The sequence below is a fragment of the Ranitomeya imitator genome, chromosome 2, assembly GCF_032444005.1.
Source record: "Ranitomeya imitator isolate aRanImi1 chromosome 2, aRanImi1.pri, whole genome shotgun sequence".
NCBI classification, from domain to species: Eukaryota; Metazoa; Chordata; class Amphibia; order Anura; family Dendrobatidae; genus Ranitomeya; species Ranitomeya imitator.
The window spans coordinates 278862693-278871049 of NC_091283.1; positions in this window are offsets into that span (position 1 = coordinate 278862693).

Below are 8357 nucleotides of genomic sequence, written 5' to 3' on the forward strand. Positions count from 1 at the left end.
CCCACTGGTCACAGCGACCCAGTTAGAGACTATACCATTTATAACCACCCTCTGCTTTCTATCACTAAGCCAGTTACTAACCCATTTACACACATTTTCCCCCAGACCAAGCATTCTCATTTTGTGTACCAACCTCATATGGGTTATGATCATGCTTTGTTTATATATATTACGCAAATTTTGGATTGACATGTGTATTTATTGTTCATTCATTTGTAGTATGTTTCATGACTTTGCTATGCCTTTATTGTTCATGAGCAATTTTTCCTTTATATACATTTGTGCGGCTTGGGATTGTTGGGGGTGTGTTCCCCTATTGGTGATTAGTAGGCTCATGTCCCATTTCCCCTGGTCCTTATGTCCCACCCATTCACTCTCCCTTTCTTTTTCCGGTCCCTGACATGATCGTTACGGTCGTTTGTCGCTTATTCATCTGTTGATACCTCTGGTTCCAGTGGCCTTTACCCCTTTGGGTTTCTATGCGGACCGCCGGTTGTCTTACCGGCGCGTGCGCATTGGAACAGTGTGGGCAGACGTCTGCCCACTTGTAGCGGTCTCTATCTTCTGCGCAGGCGCCAGCAGCCCTATGCTTCTCAATTGTACTTACCTCCCGTCGTCCGACCCTGTGAGTTCCGGTTCATGGCGGCACACATGTTGGCGTTCACTGATCACCGTATTATGTATATAAGGATGTTACTTGTTGTGGTAAGTACTTCCCCTGACGAAGCGGTCCTTGTAACCGCGATACGCGTTGGGATCTCCTGCCTGTCGGTCCTGTTCTACATTCGGCTGCTTGGTTACCATCCTTATTGTAGGTGATCTTAGGGTAGCCTGGTACACACTGCTCCCTTTGGGGTGTTGCTTTACACAGGATTTTCCTGGATTTCATCTCTGCTTGCGGATAGCATGGGGTTTACTGGATTATTATGCTTTTAATGGACATTGCATCGGTCTTTGCATCTACATTAGCACCTTAGAGGGGGTTGTGTTTTCAATTCCCTGCCCTCCTTTTGGGGGTAGATGTCTCTTTATATATCAGCATTTATATTCATACCCTGATGGGCTCCTGCAGTGTGTTACTGTAATTTCTTTATTCATGTGTAGTACCTAGCATGCTTTCATGTTACTTATGCAGCAATTATTTTTGAACAGGTCTGATGGGGGAGTTGTTTTGTATTGTTTTTTAATTGTTTTTAATTATTGTGTTACCAATAAAGTTGTTCCTTTTGATACTTACCATGGGTGGTGTGCGAAAAACTTTTTAGTGGCTTCTTTTCTTCTGCTTTAGTGACATTTATATAAGCCACTTATCTTTGCACCCCCGCTATCTTTTGATTTATGTTCATATAGTGTAGTGCGCCAGCTATTTTGGCATGTTGCTGGGCAATATACTACGTGGCTCTGTGCTTTATACTACGTCACTGGGCAATATACTATGTGACTGGGCAATATAACATAGTAACTTAGTTAGTAAGGCCAAAAAAAGACATTTGTCCATCCAGTTCAGCCTATATTCCATCATAATAAATCCCCAGATCTACGTCCTTCTACAGAACCTAATAATTGTATGATACAATATACTACATGGACTGTGCAATATACGACGTGGACATGCATATTCTAGAATACCCGATGCGTTAGAATCGGGCCACCATCTAGTATGTATGTATATAATAGAAAAAAAATTGGAACAGCACAAATCCTTTACTTATCTTCGGGTGCAAAGCCCAGACAACCCGTCCATTGGTTGTTTTCAGTCCATATATATTACAAAAGCAGGCAGCACTCCATGTTCTTAAAGGGAACCTGTCACCTGAATTTGGCGGGACTGGTTTTGGGTCATATGGGCGGAGTTTTCGGGTGTTTGATTCACCCTTTCCTTACCCGCTGGCTGCATGCTGGCTGCAATATTGGTTTGAAGTTCATTATCTGTCCTCCATAGTACACGCCTGCATAAGGCAAGATTGCCTTGCGCAGGCGTGTACTATGGAGGACAGAGAATGAACTTCAATCCAATATTGCAGCCAGCATGCAGCCAGCGGGTAAGGAAAGGGTGAATCAAACACCCGAAAACTCCGCCCATATGACCCAAAACCAGTCCCGCCAAATTCAGGTGACAGAGTCCCTTTAAAGACAATATGCAGGTGTTTCTTGATCCCACATATCCATGCAACGTTTCGGCTCCAACTGAGCCTTTCTCAAGCTCAGTTATATGTATATATATATATATATATATATATATATATATATATATATATATATATATATATACATACACACACACACTATGTGCCTGTGCTATATACTACTTGGCTGGGCAATATACTATGTGGCTGGGCAATATACGTGTCTGTGCTATATACTACGTGACTCGGCAACATACTACGTAACTGGGCAATATACTACGTGTCTGTGCTGCATACTACGTGGCTGTGCAATATACTACGTGGCTGGGCAATATACTACGTGTCTGTGCTGCATACTACGTGGCTGGACAATATACTACGTGTCTGGGCAATATACTACGTGTCTGTGCTGCATACTACGTGGCTGGGCAATATACTACGTGGCTGGGCAATATACTACGTGACTGGGCAATATACTATGTGGCTGGGCAATATACTACGTGGCTGGGCAAAATACTACATGACTGTGCTGTATACTACGTGACTGTGCTGTATACTACATCACTGGGCAATATACTATGTGACTGGGCAATATACTACGTGGCTGGGCAATATACTACGTGGTTGGGCAATATACTACGTGTCAGGGCAATATACTACGTGGCTGGGCAATATACTACGTGGCTGGGCAATATACTACGTGACTGTGCTGTATACTACGTGGCTCTGTGCTGTATACTACGTCACTGGGCAATATACTATGTGACTGGGCAATATACTACGTGGCTGGGCAATATACTACGTGACTGGGCAATATACTATGTGGCTGGGCAATATGCTACGTGACTGTGCTGTATACTACGTGACTGTGCTGTATATTACGTGGCTCTGTGCTGTATACTACATCACTGGGCAATATACTACGTGGCTGGGCAATATACTATGTGGCTGGGCAATATACTACGTGACTGGGCAATATACTACGTGGCTGGGCCATATACTATGTGGCTGGGCAATATACTACATGGATGGGCAATATACTACGTGACTGGGCAATATACCACGTGGACATGCATATTCTAGAATACCCGATGCGTTAGAATCGGGCCACCATCTAGTGTATGTATATATATATATACATACATACATACAGTATATATGTTTTTACAATTATTTGAGCCCATGGATCCATTGTATGTCCGTATTGCAAGCCTGCGAGAAAATCTTACTGTACGGATGCCATACGGAGGATGACATGCGCAAATTATGCTGCCACACCCTGCCTACGGATGAAATACGGATCACTATTTTGGGAACATTTCGGCGTATTATGGCCGTAAAAAACGGACCATATTTTCATACGCCTAGTGTGACGCCAGCCTTACTGTGCAGAATTATTAGGCAACTAAATAAAAACCAAATATATTCGCATCTCACTTGTTTATTTTCACCAGGTAAACCAATATAACTGCACAAAGTTTAGAAATAAACATTTCTGACATGCAAAAACAAAACCTCCAAAACTAGTACCCAATATAGTCCCCTTTCTTTCTGATGACACTCAACAGCCTCCATCCATAGATTCTGTCAGTTGCTTGATCTGTTTACGACCAACATTGCTGCAGCAGCCACCACAGCCTCCCAGACACTGTTCCGAGAGGTGGACTGTGCTCCCTCCCTGTAGATCTCACATTTTATGAGGGACCACAGGTTCTCTATGGGGTTCAGATCAGGTGAACAAGGGGGCCATGTCATTATTTTTTCTTCTTTGAAACCTTTACTGGCCAGCCACGAGTCTTGGGTTTTGTGGACGGGGTTGCTGACAATGCAAACAAAGTTGGCACTTAAAAGAACGTTCTAGCCAGGAAAATTATAGCAGCACACTGGTTGGACAGGGCACCACCTACACTTAGGGAATTTATGGAAAAAAATGAATCCACTGCTACGTCTGGAAGGAGTATATAAAAAGAGGAGAGCCCTGCATAAATACTGTAAAATGTGGGAGGACTGGAAAATTCACCAAGGCATGGATACTATGTCCTTACTTGGCGATAGCTGGGTAATATTATTACTTGTGGCGAGCGAGATACAGTTATATGAAAAAGTTTGGGCACCCCTATTAATCTTAAGCTTAAAGGGCCACTGTCACCCCCTCCAGCCGTTATAAACTAAAAGAGCCACCTTGTGCAGCAGTAATGCTGCATTCTAACAAGGTGGCTCTTTTAGTTTTTGGTTCATGTATTCCCAAAATAAAGCGTTTTGAAACTTATCCAAAATACCTGCCTTTATCCAGAGAGGCAGGTCCTCACTCCCCAGCTTGAACCGCTACTCTGCCGTCACTCAAATCTTCAGGGGCTTTCGGCGCCACCCCCTCCGCGCTGTTTTAGCTTCAAAACCGGCGCCTGCGCTGTGTACTACTGTGTTGCGCAGGCACAGTGAGCTCTGGCCATCTGCATTATGCACAGTGCGGGGCTGGGATTCCTGGGCATGCGCACTGCGGGTGTCAGCCGGTCTCCCAGGTCCCCCGCCTTACAGCGTCTGTATATTCAGCTGATCGTGCCTCCTCCTACCAATTTTTACAATTCTGACCACTGTCAATTTATGGGGTTATAACTCTGGAACGCTTTAACGGATCCCGCTGATTCTGAGAATGTTTTTTCGAAACATATTGTACTTCATGTTAGTGGTAACATTTCTTCAATATTACTTGCGATTATTTATGAAAAAAATGGAAATATGGCGCAAATTTTTAAAATTTTGCAATTTTCAAACTTTATGTCACGAAAAATAGTTAATAAACAACATTTCCCACATGTCTACTTTACATCAGCACAATTTTGGAAACAAATTTTGTTAGGGAGTTATAAGGGTTAAAAGTTGACCAGCAATTTCTCATTTTTACAACACCATTTTTTTAGGGACCACATCACATTTGAAGTCATTTTGAGGGGTCTATATGATAGAAAATACCCAAGTGTGACACCATTCTAAAAACTGCACCCCTCAAGGTGCTCAAAACCGCATTCAATAAGTTTATTAACCCTTTACGTGCTTCACAGGAACTGAAACAATGTGGAAGGAAAAAATGAACATTTAACTTTTTTTTGCAAACATTTTACTTAATAACCATTTTTTTTTATTTTCACAAGTGTAAAGACAGAAATTAAACCATAAATTTTGTTGTGCAATTTCTCCTGAATACGCTGATACCACATATGTGGGGGTAAACCACTGTTTGGGCGCACCGCAGAGCTTGGAAGTGAAGGAGCGCCGTTTGACTTTTTCAATGCAGAATTGGCTGGAATTGAGATTGCATGCCATGTCACTTTTAGAGAGATCCTGATGTGCCTAAACAGTGGAAACCCCCCACAAGTGACACCATTTTGGAAACTAGACCCCTTAAGGAACTTATCTAGATATGTGGTGAGCACTTTAAACCCCCAGGTGCTTCACAGAAGTTTATAACGTAGAGCCGTGAAAATAAAAAAAAAAATCACATTTTTTCTACAAAAATGATCTTTTTGCCCCCAAATTTTTATTTTCACAAGGGTAACAGGAGAAATTGCACAACAACTTTTCTGGACTGAGTACGTCAATACCCCATATGTGGGGGTAAACCACTGTTTGGGCGCACCGCAGAGCTTGGAAGAGAAGGAGTGTCGTTTTACTTTTTCAATGTAGAATTGGTTGGAATTGAGATCAGACACCATGTCGCGTTTGGAGAGCCCCTGATGTACCTAAACAGTAGTAACCCCCCACAAGTGACCCCATTTTGGAAACTAGACCCCCCAAGGAACTTTTATAGATGTGTGGTCAGAACTTTGAATGCCCAAGTGCTTTACAGAAGTTTATAATGCAGAGTCGAGAAAATAATTTTTTTTTCCACAAAAAAGATTTTGTAGCCCCCAAGTTTTTATTTTCACAAAGGTAACAGGAGAAATTGGACCCCAAAAGTTGTTGTCCAATTTATCCCGAGTACGCTGATGCGCCATATGTGGGGGTAAACCACTGTTTGGGCGCACGGCAGAGCTCAGAAGGGAGGGAGCACCATTTGACTTTTTTGAGCGCAAAATGGACTGTCGTGTTTGGCGACCCCCTGATGTACCTAAACAGTGGAAACCCGCCAATTCTAACTCCAACCCTAACCCCAACACACCCCTAATCCTAATCCCTACCCGAGCCATAACCCTAATCACAACCCCAACGATAATCACAACCCTAACCCCAAAACAACCCTAATGTCAACCCTAACCATAACCGTAATCCAAACCCTAAATCCAACACACCCGTAATCCTAATCTTAACCCTAACCTCAAACCTAACCCTAATCCCAATACACCCCTAATCCCAAACCTAACCCTAATCCAAACCCTAACCCCAACTCTAACCCTAACTTTAGCCGCAACCCTAGCCCCAACTTTAGCCCCAACCCTAGCCCTAACCCTAACCCTAGCCCCAACTTTAGCCCCAACCATAAGGCTACTTTCACACTTGCGTCGTCTGGCATCCGTCGCAATCCGTCATTTTGGACAAAAAACGGATCCTGCAAATGTGCCCGCAGGATGTGTTTTTTGCCCATAGACTTGTATTGCCAACGGATCGCGACGGATGGCCACAAGTCGCGTTCGTCGTGCACTGGATCAGTTGTGTTTTGGCGGACCGTCGGCACAAAAAAAGTTCAATGTAACTTTTTTTTTTCGCCATTTCCGACCGCACATGCGTGGCTGTAACTCCGCCCCCTCCTCCCCAGGACATAGGCTGGGCAGCGGATGCATTGAAAAACTGCATCTGCTGCCCACATTGTGCACAATTTTCACAACAAGCGTCGGTACATCGGGTCGACGCATTGCGACGGCCCGGTACCGACGCAAGTGTGAAAGAAGCCTAACACTAAATTTAGCCCCAACCCTAACTCTATATTTAGCCCCAACCCCAGCCCTAAATCTAAACTTAGCCCCAACCCTAACCCTAAATTTAGCCCCAACCCTAACCCTAAATTTAGCCCCAACTACTCCACCTGCTGGACGGCAGAATGTGGCGGGCGCACAGCGCATGCGCCCGCCATTTTCTTTCCGGATGAAGAAGCTGGCGGCCAGGAGAAGCAGGAGGACCCAGGGAAACCGGTAAGTATAGCAGGGTCCCTCAATCCCCCTATTTCTCTGTCCTCTGATGTGGACAGAGGACAGAGAATGAAACATCGTTTTTTTTTTTTTGCAATCGCCGGTAAACAATTAATTACCGGCGATCGCAAAACAGGGGTCGGTAAAAACCGACCCCGATCATGTTCTTTGGGGTCTCGGCTACCCCTGGCAGCCGAGACCCCAAAGATTTTCCGGGTGCCGGCCGGCGGGCGCACTATGCATGCGCCCACCATTTTTTGGCCGGAACAAGATGGCGGCACCCATCGGGAGCCACGGGGGAGACAGGTGAGTATCGGGGGGCTATTGGGGACCCCAATTCTCTGTCCTCTGATGTGCGATCACATCGGAGGACAGAAATTAAATGGGAAATCGCCTTTTTTTTTTTTTTTTGCGATCGCCAGTAAATGGTTAATTACTGGCGAGCGGAAACCGGGGGTCGGTAAACCCTCCCTCCCCGAATCATGTTCTCTGGGGTCTCGGCTACCCCCCAGCAACCGAGACCCCAGAGAAAATCCTACTCTGGGGGCGCTATTCACTTTTTCCACAGCGCCATTAATTAACGGCGCTGTGGTTTAAGTACCCTTAACTGCCGCCGTTAAAAGGCGTATCGGCAGTCGTTAAGGGGTGAAAGTGGACACTTGCAAGTTGTTCTCCTGTTTGAATCTCCTCTGAAGAGTGGCATCATGGGCTCCTCAAAACAACTGTTTAATGATCTGAAAACAAAGATAATTCAACATAGTTGTTCAGGGGAAGGATACAAAAAGCTGTCTCAGAGATTTAACCTGTCAATTTCCACTGTGAGGAACATAGTAAGGAAATGGAAGAACACAGGTACAGTTCTTGTTAAGGCCAGAAGTGGCAGGCCAAGAAAAACATCAGAAAGGCAGAGAAGAAGAATGGTGAGATCAGTCAAGGACAATCCTCAGACCACCTCCAGAGAGCTGCAGCAGCAACTTGCTGCAGATGGTGTCACTGTGCATCGGTCAACTATACAACGCATTTTGCACAAGGAGAAGCTGTATGGGACAGTGATGTGAAGGAAGCCGTTTCTGCAAGCACGCCACAAACAGAGTAAGCTGAGCTGAGGTAT